This window comes from Moschus berezovskii, chromosome 14 (genome assembly GCF_049115385.1).
Source record: "Moschus berezovskii isolate FMDL1 chromosome 14, NW_MosBer_1.0, whole genome shotgun sequence".
Classification (NCBI taxonomy): Eukaryota; Metazoa; Chordata; class Mammalia; order Artiodactyla; family Moschidae; genus Moschus; species Moschus berezovskii.
This window is the reverse complement of record NC_142473.1, coordinates 53,431,387-53,445,770: the sequence shown is the minus strand read 5'-3', so window position 1 is coordinate 53,445,770 and position 14,384 is coordinate 53,431,387.

Genomic DNA, 14,384 nt, shown 5'->3' with positions numbered 1-14,384 from the left:
ATTAATATATTGGGGAAGTAGCATTTTCAAAATTGGAATAGAAACTGCCTTATTTCTCATCTGAGCAAACAAAAATATATAACATGAATGTATTCAAAAACTGGAACAAAAATAAGTATATAGGTTTTACATGTAAATAGGTGTAAGACACAACTAGTAAGAAAAATTGATTTCTTATATAAAGTACAATGGGGAAAAGTACTCCCCAATTCCATATGACATAAGAATCATAAAAAAAAAAAATTAAGAAACAAGAGGTAATAAGACTACTAAAATGGAATTTAACATTCCTTGAACAATCACAATGTTATAGAAACTATATTTGGTTCTATAGGTAGTTCAAGTTTTAAAAGTAAGTAGATATTTAGAAGTGAAGTGACTTACACACAGTCACACAATTATCATGTAACAGAATTTTAAATTTAGTTTCAGTACAGTTTCTTTAGTTTCTCTCCTATGATTTAATATAGAAACAGATGATGACACAACAGACAAACAAAGGTTAAGTAAACATATAGCTGTAGAGAACAAGACGGCAGAGGAGTAGGTGGACGTGGAGTACATCTCTCCCCATGGATACATAAGAAATACACCTTCAGACACAGAAGTGAATGCAGAACACCAGCTGAGAGCAGACAGGAGTACCTGACCAGTGGAAAAGAATATATAGAACCATGAAAAACTCAGTAGGATGAAGGTGTAAGAATGGGTTAGCATAAGAACGGCCATCTTAGAGGCTGGAAAAACCATTTTTACTGAGTATGTGACTTGAGGGAAGAAGAACTAGGTAAAACCTGGGAGACAAGTTAATCTTAAGTACCAGGAAGGCAAGTTAATCTTAAACACCAAGGATGTGGGCGGCTTCGACACTGAAAATTAGGTAAACAGGTCTGATAAACTTATCTCCTTAAGACCCCAGGAGAGAGATAGGCACAGCTGTGTGTGTGTGTAATGAAAAAATTCCTGTGAGTTAGGTAATTTAGAAATACCATGATTTGAAAATGCTATATAACCCCTTGGCTCTGAGTGCTTGGGGTCCTTGTTGAAACCCGCTGTGTCGGGCGGACACTTGGACCCCAGCTAGCTGGAAATAATCCTCGCTGTGTGTCTTGCATTATTGTGAGTGTCCTCTGTTCCTTTGAGGGAAGGGCGACTCTGGACTCTAACAGAAGGAACTAGAGGGAAAAACAGTGTAAGTAGTACTGGACTTTCCCTCGGTGGATGGGGGAACTGAAGCAGGGGTCTGATCCCCACATTGGGGCAATTGTCTAAATCAGAGGAGAAACATTTAAGGCTGAGAGTGAAACAGCTGATCTGTGGCAGCCTAAATGGAATTAGAATCAGAGAGTTCTTACCACAGCCATACACACCTCAGATAGGCATGCAGGTCCCCTAAACGGTGCAGTGGCTGGGAGTTGGAGTTTAGGGATTGTGGAGCAATCACAGGGCGAGGGTTGCTGTTAGTTGTGAAGAGACAGATTGAGGGGATGTCAGGGAGGAGATTGTGGTGGGAAATGTCTGTGGAGGAAAGCCAGGCAGCCATGGGAGCAAGGCGATACTGCTGAGTTGAGGAGGGGTGGTGCCATCATCATAGCCTCTCTCTCCCCACACACCAGCATCAGCTGCTGAACAATAGAGAGGCTGGCCCATCAAACCCCTGACTGCACTGAACTACAGAGTAGGACCCCACCCAGGGTACCCCTTTACATGCCTGAAGTGCAGATCTAAAGAGTAGGACCTCAGCAAGGAGGTCCCCTCTATGTGCCTGATGTGCCAAACAACAGAGAAGGGCCCCAGGCAAGGGAAACCTCTAAGTGCTTAAACAGGCAGAGCTATAGAGAAAGACTGGCCAGAGGCCTTCTGATAGCTAGATACAAGAGGTTCAAAAAAAAGACTCTGATAGGACCATAACTCCTGTGGAGAGGCAGTCCGTGTCCCTGCACACTTGGCACCGTCAGGTTCCCTGCAAGTCAAGCAGCCACACCACCTTCATGGTCAACCCTCACTGGAGGAGAGCTGCCACAGGCAAAAAAAAAAAAAAAATATATATATATATATATATCTTGCGTCTATGCACACAGCGTCACTTCAGTCGTGTCCAACCTATTTGCAACCCTGCTGCCTGAGGCCTGCCAGGCTTCTCTGTCAGGGGGTTCTCAAGGCAAGAATACTGGAGTGTATTGGCCAATACTGGTTGCCATACCCTTCTAGAGCACTATGCTTTCTGCTGCCCTAGCTGCCAACTCCCCTGAGTACCTGGTGCTGTCAAAACTCCTGCAACCCAAGCAGCTGCTGCACCACCTCCACACCTGACCCTCACCCAAGTCCTCCAGCTCAGTCTCAGGAGCAAACCCCAGTGGAAAACCCACATGCAGAGGTGGAAATAAACCACAGTTGAAACCCAGAGGCCATGTGGCTAAAGAAGAAGACCAAAAACCTTCACACTATCTGTATAAGCTTCAGATTAAATCCACATGATCAACTAGGCACTTGTGTGTCCAAGGAATATATAAAAGGACATTGAGGACTCCCACAAAACAAAACACACTAGTTCTGATAACTGTACCCACAGCAGGTCCAGAGATCAGCACAGTGTTGGAGGGCATCCTAGGGAGGTGAGGTGGACTGTGACTCCCAGTGAAAGAAAGGACTCTGACAGCAGTGACTCAAGAACATTTATTATCCTTATGTTTTGACTTATTTTGTAGATTATTTTGGATTTTTTTTTTCTTTTTCCTCCCCCTCTGTTGTAGCTGTTGATTTTATTGGCATTAAGAAATCTAACCAAATTTTGAGGGGTTTTTTTAAGTCACATTTTTGTGTTGTTGTTATCAACCTCTGCCTCTAAGTTGGGCTTTTGCAGTTCTGTGGAACATTTTCTTTCTTTTTTCTCTTAAATTTTAACTTCTAATTTTCTAAAATCTATTATTATTTTTTCTACATTTATCCTTTGGTTTGCTTTCCTACAGTTGTTTTCCCCTTGTAGTTTATCTTTAAAGTATATAAATCTTCTTAATCTACTTCTATTTAACTTTGCATGTCTATTATTTTATCTCTGTTTTCTTTCCTTTCCTCTGACATATTTGTTAATTTTGTGTTCATTGCTTTATTCTCTACTTGTCACCTTTCTTTAGTTTTGTTTTCTACTTTGTGCTTTAGTTAGTTTTGTTCCTAACTGGTAGATACAATTTTTGGTTTCCTTTGTTCACCGGGTCAATCTATTATACTTTATTTTTGTTGGACTGTTTTTATTTTGCTTATGTATATGAATATGCGTATGTGTATATTCCATTATTTTAATTATTATTTGCCTGATTTTGTAACTGCCATTTGTCTGAGCTTCCTCTTTGGTTTCTCGTTTTGGGGTATTTATTTTATTCTCACTTAATGCTGTAACAAACCACTTGTGGAACCTTTGTTCCTGACCAGAGATCAAGCTCTGAGACTTTGAAGTGGGAGCACTGACTCCAAAACCCTAGACTACCAGAGAACTAACCCTAGGGAGTATCAAATAGTGAGAACTCACACAAAGGAAACCACTTGATTACAAGACCTGGCATCACCCAACCACCAGTAGCACCCTTTACAGGACGCCTTATCTAAACAGCAAGCAAAACAAAATACAAACACAATCACAGCAGACAGGATTACCACAACTGAACCACCAACCTCAGGAGGGCAAAAACCAAAAGGAAGAAAGAATTCAAATTTAAAGACTGAGGAAAGTTGACAACAAACACAATAACTTAAATAATGAAAAGGCAAGCAATAGTACACAAATGAAGGAACAAACTAGAAACAAAGAAGTTTAAATAAATGAAGAGGAAATAAGCAAACTACCTGAAAAAGAATTCAGAATAATGATAGTAAAGATGATTAAAAAAAAAAAAAAACCTTGAAACAGAATGGAGGAAATGCAAGAATCAATTAACAAAGAAATAGAAGAATTAAAGAATAAACATACAGAGACAAACAACACAATTACTGAAATTAAAAATACTCTCAGTTCAGTTCAGTTCAGTTGCTTAGTCATGTCCGACTCTTTGCGACCCCATGAATCACAGCACGCCAGGCCTCCCTGTCCATCACCAACTCCCGGAGTTCACTCAAACTCATGTCCACAGAGTCGGTGATGCCATCCAGCCATCTCATTCTCTGTCGTCCCCCTCTCCTCCCACCCCCAATCCCTCCCAGCATCAGACTCTTTTCCAGTGAGTCAACTCGTCGCATGAGGTGGCCAAAATACTCTAGAAGGAATCAAAAGCAGAATCTGAAACAGAAGAACAAATGCATAGGCTGGAAGATAAAATGGTAGAAATAAATTCTGAAGAGCAGAATAAAATAAAAAGAATGAAAAGAACTGAAGATAGTCTTAGAGACCTCAGGGACAATATCAAATGCACCAACATTTGAATTATAGTGGCCCCAGAAGAGGAAGAAGAAAAAAAAAAGAATGAGTATGAGAAAATTTTTGAAAAGATTACAGTTCAAAATCTCTCCAACATGGAAAAAGAAATAGTCAATCAAGTCCAAGAGGCACAAAGAGTCCCATACAGGATAAACCCAAGGAGAAACATGCCAAGACACATGCTAATCAACCTAAAGAAGACTAAACACAAAGAAAGAACATTAAAAACAGCAAGGGAAAAGCAACAAGTAACATACAAGGAAAACCCCACATCTTTAACAGCTGATCTTTCAGCAGAAACTCTGCAGGCCAGAGGGAATGGCAGGATATATTTAAAGTACTGAAGGGAAAAATCTACAACCAAGATTACTGTATCCAGCGAGGATCTCATTCAAAATTGATGGAGAAATGAAAAGCTTTTCAGACAAGCAAAAGTTAAGAGAATTCAGTACCACCAAACCAGTTTTACAACAAATGTTAAAAGGACTTATATACTCAAGAAGTACAAGAGAAGAAAAAAATGTACAAAATCAACCTCAAATAATTAAGAAAGTTGCCACAGGAACATATATACCAATAATTAAGTGTAACTTGTATTAAAAGCTTCAACCAAAAGACACAGACTGGTTGCTGCTGCTACTGCTGCTAAGTCGCTTCAGTCATGTGCAACTCTGTGCGACCCCATAGACGGCAGCCCACTAGGCTCCTCTGTCCCTGGGATTCTTCAGGCAAGAATACTGGAGGGGGTTGCCATTTCCTTCTCCAATGCATGCATGCGTGCTAAGTCGCTTCAGTCATGTCCAACTCGTTGCAACCCTATGGACAGCAGACCACCAGGCTCCTCTGTCCATGGGATTCTCTGGGCAAGAACACTGGAGTGGGTTGCCATTTCCTCCCACAGACTGGTTGAATGGATACAAAAACAAGACTCATATATATGCTGTTTACAAGAAACTCACTTCAGACCTAAAGACACATATACACTGAGAGAATGGAAAAATATATTCCATGAAAATAGGAAGCAAAAGAAAGCTGGAGTAGCAATCCTCAAATCAGACAAAATAGACATTAAAATAAAAAAATATATATTACAAGAGATAAGGAAGCACACTACAGAATGATCAAGGGATCAATCCAAGAGGAAGATATAACAATTGTAAATATCTATGCACCCATCATAGAAGAACCTCAATACATAAGATAAACACTAACAGACATAAAAGGAGACATTGACAGTAACACAATAATAGTAGGAGACTTTAACACCCCTTCACATCAATGGATAGATCATCAAAACAGAAAATTAATAAGGAAATACAAGTCTTAAATGATACATTAGATGAAATGGATCCCATTGATATCTTCAGGCCATTCCATCCAAATGCAGAAGAATATACCTTCTTCTCAAGTGCACATGGAACATTCTCCAGGATAGACCACATCTTGGGTCACAAATCAAGCCTCAGTGAATTTAAGAAATGGAAATCATATCAAGCATCTGCCCTGACCACAATGCTATGATATTAGATATCAATTACAAGAAAAATCTGTATAAAACAAACAAACAAAAAAACACACAAACACACGGAGATTCAACAATACATTTCTAAGTAACCAACAAGTTACTGGAAATAAAAAGAATTTCTAGAAACAAATGACAATGAAAACACAAAACCTATGGCATCAGCAAAAGCAGTTACAAGAGAAGCTTATAGCAATATAATCCTGCCTTAAGAAACAAGAAAAATATTGAATAGACAACCTAACTTTATACATAAAACAACTGGAAAAAGAAGAACAAAACCCCCAAAATTAGTAGAAGGAAAGAAATCATAAAGATATGAGCAGAAATACCTGAAAAAGAATGAAAGAAACAACGGTAAAGATTAATAAAACTAAAAGCTGGTTCTTTGAGAAGATAAACAAAATTAACAAACCTTTAGCCGACTCATCAGGAAAAAAAAGAGAAGAATCAAATCAATAAAACTAGAAATGAAAAAGGAGAGGTTACAACAGACAATGCAGAAATAAAAAGAAGCATAAGAGACTATCATGAACAACTATATGGCAATAAAATGGATAACCTGGAAGAAATGGACAGATTCTTAGAAAAGTTCAATCTTCCAAGACTGAACCAGAAAGATAAAGAAATTATGAACAGCCCAATTACAAGCACTGAAGTTGAGGTTATGATAAAAAATCTCCCCATAGCAAAAGCCCAGGAGCAGATGGTTTCACAGGAATATTCTATCAAACATTTAGAGAAGAGCTAATGCCTATCCTCCTAAAACTCTTTCAAAAAATTGCAGAGGAAGGAACACTTCCAAACTCATTCTATGAGGCCACCATCACTCTAATACCAAAACCAGACAAGAAAACACACAAAAAGAAAACTATAGGCCAATATCACTGGTGAACATAGATGCAAAAATCCTCAACAAAATTTTCAAGCAGAATTCAGCAACACATCAAAAAGTTGAGTTTATTCAGGGATGCAAGGAGTCTTCAATATATGCAAATCAATGTGAAACACCATATTAAAAAATTGAATGATAAAAACAAGATGGTAATTTCAATAGATGCAGAAGAAGCCTTTGACAAAATTCAGCAACTATTTACAATTAAAACTCCTCAAAAAATGGGCATAGAAGGAACCTACCTCTACACAGTAAAGGCAATATATGATAAGGCTATAGCAAACATTATTCTTAATGGTGAAAGACTGAATCCATTCCCCCTAAGATCAGGAACAAGACAAGGTTGTCCACTTTCACCACTATTATTCAGCATAGTTTTGGAAGTCCTAGCTACAGCAATAAGAAAAGAAAAAGAAACAAAAGGAATCCAGATTGGAAAAGAAGACGTAAAGTTCCAACTGTTTGCAGATAATCTGATACTGTACACAGAAAACCCTAAAGATGGTGTCAGAAAATTACTAGAGCTAATCAGTGAATTTAGCAATGTTTCAGGATAAAACACATAAAATCATTGCATTTCTATATACTAACAGAAATCACTAGCATTTATATACACTAACAATGAAAAATCAGAAAGAAAAATTAAGGAATCAATCCCATTCACCACTTCAAAAAAAGAATAAATCATCTAGGAATAAACTTACCTAAGGAGACAAAAGAACTGTACACAGTAAATTATAAGACACTAATGAGAAAAATCAAAGATGACATAAACAGATGGAGAGATGATATTCCATGTTCCTGGGTAGGAAGAAACAGTATTGTGAAAATGACTATACTACCAAACACAATCTATAGATTCAATGCAATCCCTATCAAATTATCAATGACATTTCTCACAGAAGCAGACCAAAAAAATTCAAAATCCATACGGAAACATAAAAGGCCCCAGATAGCCAAAGCAGTAGTGAGAAAGAAGAATGGAGCTGGAGGAATCAACCTTCCTGACTTCAGATTATACTACAAAGCTACAGTCATCAAGTTAGTATCGTACTGGCACAAAAACTGAAATACAGACCAATGGAACAAGATAGAAAGCCCAGAAATAAACCCATGCACCTATGAGTACCTTATTTTTGACAAAGGAGGCAAGAATATGCAATGGGGCAAAGACAGCCTCTTCAATAAATGATGCGGGGAAAACTGGACAGCTACATGTAAAAGAAGGAAATTATAACACTTCCTAACACCATAAAGTGAAGTCACTCAGTCGTGTCTGACTCTTTGCGACCCCATGGACTGTAGCCCACCAGGCTGCTCCATCCATGGAATTTTCTAGGCAAGAGTACTGGAGTAGGTTGTCATTTCCTTCTTCAGGGGATCTTCCAAACCCAGGGATCGAACCCAGGGATAGAACCCAGGTCTCCTGCATTGTGGGCAGACACTTTACTGTCTGAGCCAACACAAATATAAACCCAAAATGGATTAAAGACCTAAATGACAGACCAGAAACTTATATAAAACTCTTAGAGCAAAACATAGGGAGAACACTTGATGACATAAATCAAAGCAAGATCCTCTATGACCCACCTCCTAGAGTAATGGAAATAAAAACAAAAGTAAACAAATAAACAAAAATAAAAACAAGTAAAAGCTTTTGCACAGCAAAGGAAACTATAAGCAAAATGAAAAGACAACCCTCGGAATGAGAGAAAATAATAGCAAATGAAACAATTGACAAAGGATTACTTTCCAAAATATACAATCAGTTCATACAACTCAATACCAGGAAAACAAACAACCCAATCAAAAAGTGGGAAAAAGACCTAAAGAGACATTTCTCCAAAGAAAACTCACAGATGCCTAGCAAACACATGGAAAGATGCTCAACATCGCTCATTATTAGAGAAATGCAAATCAAAAGTACAATGAGATATCACCTCATACCAGTCAGAATGTCCTTCATCAAAAAGTTGACAAGTGATAAATGCTGGAGAGGATGTGGAGAAAAGGGAATGCTCTTGCACTGTTGGTGGGAATGTAAATTGATACAGCCACTGTGGAAGACGGTATGGAGATTCCTTAAAAAGCTAGGAATAAAACCACAACATGACCAGCAATCCCACTCCTAGGCATATACCCTGAGGAAACCAAAATTGAAAAAGACACATGTATTCCATTGTTCACTGAAGCACTATTTACAATAGCTAGAACATTGAAGCAACCTAGATGTCCATCAACAGATGAATGGATAAAAAAGTTGTGGTGCATATACAAAATGGAATATTTCAGTTCAGTTCAGTTCAGTTCAGTCGCTCAGTCGTGTCCGACTCTCCGCGACCCCATGAATCACAGCACGCCAGGCCTCCCTGTCCATCACCAACTCCCGGAGTACACTCAAACTCATGTCCACAGAGTCGGTGATGCCATCCAGCCATCTCATTCTCCGTCGTCCCCTTCTCCTCCCGCCCCCAACCTTTCCCAGCATCAGAGTCTTTTCCAGTGAGTCAACTCGTCTCATGAGGTGGCCAAAGTATTGGAGTTTCAGCTTTAGCATCAGTCCCTCCAATGAACATCCAGGATTGACCTCCTTTAGAATGGACTGGTTGGATCTCCTATTACTCAGCCATAAAAACTAACATATTTGACTCAGTCCTAATGAGGTGGATGAACCTAGAGCCTATTATACAGAGTGAAGTAAGTCAGAAAGAGAAATACCGTATTCTAATGCATATATACGGAATCTAGAAAAATGGTACTGAAGAATTTATTTACAGGGCAGCAGTGGGGAAATAGACATAGAGAATAGACTTATGGGCACAGGGAGAGGGGAGCAGAGGGTGAGATGTAAAAGACTAACCTGAAAACTTACATTACCATATGCAAAATAGATAGCCAATGGGAATTTGCTGTATGACTCAGGAAACTGAAAAAGGGGCTCTGTATCAACCTGGTGGGTGGGGATGGAAAGAGAGATGGTAGGGAGGCTCAAATGGGAGGGGATATATGTATACCCCTGGTTGATTTATGTTGAGGTCTGACAGAAAACAACAAAATTCTGTAAAGCAATTATCCTTCAATAAAAAAATAAACAACAACAAAGAAAACAAACATTTAGCTGTCAACATGTTTTACAACTTGAAATTATATAAAATAATGACCATGTGTGCATGCGTACTAAGTCACTTCAGTCGTTTATGACTCTTTGCCACCCCATGGACTCCCAGGCTCCTCTGTCCATGAGATTCTCTAGGCAAAAGTACTGGGGTGGATTGTTGTGCCTTCCTCCAGGGGATCTTCCCAATACAGGGATGAAACTGGATTTATTATGTCCCCTGTGTTGTCAGGCAGGTTCTTTACCACTAGTGCCACCTGCATAGCTGTCAATTCTGGAATGTAAGAGAAAGAAGGGAATATTATTAAAATAAATATATATATATATGTATAAAGATATATGCAATGAAGATAAACTACACTCAAAAATATTCTGGCTAAGGGAGAAAATACAAAATGTGTTAGTTTTTGACTGTCTAGATTGAGGTTTAAACCAAAATGGTTCATGGTCAATGCTTGAGTCAACACTAGATGTTCTCAGTCCCTAAAGAGACACAAAACGTTCTTCTCAGGGGAGATACAACTTTTGTATAAAGTGTTCCTCTTAGGGATCGTGGGCAAAAAGACCAGCCTGACACACAGGAGGAGGCAACACATTTCCTTGGGAAGGTAGCCCAGGTCATAGTTTATGCTTCTGTGTATGAGGAGTCTTCCACAAAAGGCTCAGACTGGTGGGGCAGCTTAGCACTGTAGACATTGAGGAGAATTTCTAGAGGTCACATCAAGTAGAATCACTTGCAGATATACCACAGATGACATGCCAGGCCCCCTATATTTCAGTTACTGCTACAGAGAGGGAGAATCCAGACACTGTGTTCTGTACCTTCCCTGCAGATATGGGCCTGGGTAAGTGATTAGAGTCCAGAACCATGGAAATCAAAGTGAGAGTAAAGTGACCTCTGAAATAGTTGCTGTAACATATGGGTCAGAAAACGAAGATCATGGCATCTGGTTCCATCACTTCATGGGAAATAGATGGAAAAACAGTGGAAACAGTGTCAGACTTTATTTTTTGGGTCTCCAAAATCACTGCAGATGCTGATTGCAGCCAGGAAATTAAGATGCTTACTCCTTGGAAGGAAAGTTATGACCAACCTAGATAGCATGTTAAAAAGCAGAGACATTACTTTGCCAACCAAGTTCCGTCTAGTCAAGGCTATGGTTTTTCCCGTGGTCATGTATGGATGTGAGAGTTGGACTGTGAAGAAAGCTGATCGCCAAAGAATTGATGCTTTTGAACTGTGGTGTTGGAGAAGACTCTTGAGAGTCCCCTGGACTGCGAGGAGATCCAACCAGTCCATTCTAAAGGAGATCAATCCTGGGTGTTCATTGGAAGGACTGATGCTGACGCTGAAACTGCAATACTTTGGCCACCTCATGCGACGAGTTGACTCACTGGAAAAGAGTCTGATGCTGGGAGGGATTGGGGGTGGGAGGAGACCGGGACGACAGAGAATGAGATGGCTGGATGGCATCACCGACTCGAAGGACATGAGTTTGAGTGAACTCCGGGGGTTGGTGATGGACAGGGACACCTGGCATGCTGTGATTCATGGGGTTGCAAAGAGTCGGACACGACTGAGGGACTGAACTGAACTGAAATGAACTGATGGATTGTAAGGCCTTAGCCTACCAGGCTCCTCTGCCCATGGGATTTTCCAGGCAAGAGTACTGGATTGGGTTGATTTGTATCCTACATTCTTAAAAATAATATTTCTATCATGTCAAAAATCTTCTTAGGTTTCTTCCCATTCTGTCCCTGAAACCGCTTAATAGATATCTTCAGCACTTATCTGTATAATCTAGAACTTCATAGAAATAAAATTATTTACTTAATACCCTTTAGTAATTGGTAACTCAGTATGATGATTTTAGATTCATCGATGCTGTTGTACACATAAGAAACAAATCCAGCTTTGTTGCTGAATAGATTTGCATTATGTAAACATCCCAAAACTGATTTGTCTATTCACTTGGCGATGAGTAGTTGTGATGTTTCCATTTTAGAGTAATTATGAATAAAGTTGGTATGAACATTCCTGCACAAGTCTTTGTGTAAACATATGCTTTAATTTGTCTTGAATAAATACCCAGGAGTTCAATTATTTCAGGCAATTTAAGAGAATATATTACTCCACATTATTACCAAAATTTGATGTCATGGTTTTTAATTTTGATCATTCTAGTATTTGTGCACTAATATATCATTATATACTAAACATGTAATTCCTGATGCCTAATGATTTTGAGAATTTTAATGTCATTTGTATATTTTCTTTTGCCAAGTGTCAGTTTAGGTCTCTTTATTTTTCCATTGTTTGTTTTTCTTATTTATTAGTTGTGTTTTTCATGTTTTTGACATGAATTTCTTTTGAGAGTATAGATTATAAATATTTTATTCCAGTCTTACTCTCTAAATTCACATTCTCTACAATAAGTTTTAAAATTTCATGTTACATGTCATAGCTTATTTCTTATGGTTCTTGCTTTCTATGTTCTGTCTTAGAAACCATTACATTCTATCAGGTTGCAAAGATATTCTCCTTTTTATAAATTTTACAGCATTTAAGTTCTGTTTTTTTTTTCTTTAACCTAGGTCTATTTTAGAAGTATAATTAAACTTTTGCATATGTTCTGAAGTTGGAGACAAAGTTCTTTTTTTTCCCTAAGTATATTCAATTGCACCAGATTACTGGAAGAAAACAACTATCCTATTTTCAGTGAATTACCACATTTTTCACTTGATAAAATATAACTGAGCTTGTAAAATGTGTTTCAGTTCAGTTCAGGTCATTTCAGTCGCTCAGTCGTGTCTGACTCTCCGCGACCCCATGAATCACAGCACGCCAGGCCTCCCTGTCCATCACCAACTCTCAGAGTTCACTTTCTTTTCATTACGTTCTAGTTATCTATCATTGCACAAGTGCTATAAGTTTTGATTACTATAGTTTTATAAGTTTGAAGTTCTATAGTATGTTTCATCAAGTTTTGTTATTCTTTTCCCAATGAAGGTATTCTTAAAATAAGTTAGATGAAGCTTAAATTTCTTGGAATTCAACAAAGCTGTTCTAAACTTACTGACAAATTTAGGAATAACTGACATCATAACAGGCTTCAGTCTTTTAAATGACAGATTAAAAAAAATTTTAAGTCTTTTTAAATTTCTGTCATGTTTTATAATTTTAAGTACTTTACTGCTAAGTTCTCCCTGTTTCTGATGTCATTGAAGGTGATATGTACTTTTATAAAACTGTAATTTAAAATTTCAATTTCCAATGTTCTGTTAAAAACAAGTATGAAATATATTCTTATACTTGAGTGATTGATAAACTAATTATTGGTTCTAAATTAACAGTCTATGTACATTTTTATTGACATATTGACCTTGTTACTTCCAGTAATATATTAAATATAATTGATGTTTGTTGATATTCTTGGCTTTTTCCAAATCCTAGGGAAAAAAATTTCAGTGTTCCACCATTCATTATGATATTACCTGGAGAATTTTCATCGATTCCTTTTGCCTAATTGAACAAGATTTATGCTTTGCCTATTCTATTGAAAACTTTTCTTTTAATATAATACAGAGATATTGAATTAAATGACTATTTTCCCCACCTCTATTAAGATGATCACATTTGTACATGTGTAGAATCACAGCTTTTTATTGTAAAAGTATAAAAATATTAATAATTCTGCAACCACAAGATAAAAGCACAGTTTCACTAAAATACATATTTAAACACAGTCTATTAAGCCAAATGAAAAAGTAACAGCAAGAGAGACAGGACTATGACAGGTAAATAAGCCTAAGAAGTGGATGTCTTATTGACCACAATGACCATTATGGGGCTTTCCTGATGACTCAGATGGCAGGAGACTGGATTCAATCCCTGGGTCAGGAGAAGGGAATGGCTATCCACTCCAGTATACCTGCCAGGAGAATTCCACGGACAGAGGAACCTGGCGGGCTACTGTCCATGAGTTCTCAAGAAGTCAGACACGACCGAGCAAATAACACTATTGACCATTATAAGGAAAGATTCCTAATCCAATACTTATACTTTTTAAAAAATAACATTTTGGAGGCTTCTCTTTTTTGTACTGCTCAACTAGGTAACCAGGGTAACTTGAAAATATTATACAAGTTACGATTATTGAAAGGATTTTCACTTGATATTAGCATATGTAGGTGAGCATTCCACAAAAGAATGAGCTCAGAGATGATTCAGTTCAGTTCACTTCAGTTCAGTTCAGTCGCTTAGTTGTGTCCAGCTCTCTGTGACACCATGGACTGAAGTAGGCCAGGCCTCCCTGTCCATCACCATCTCCCAGACTTTATCCAAACTCATGTCCATTGAGTTGGTGATACCATCCAACCATCTTATCCTCTGTTGTCCCCTTCTCCTCCCACCTTCAATCTTTCCCAGCAACAGGGTCTTTTC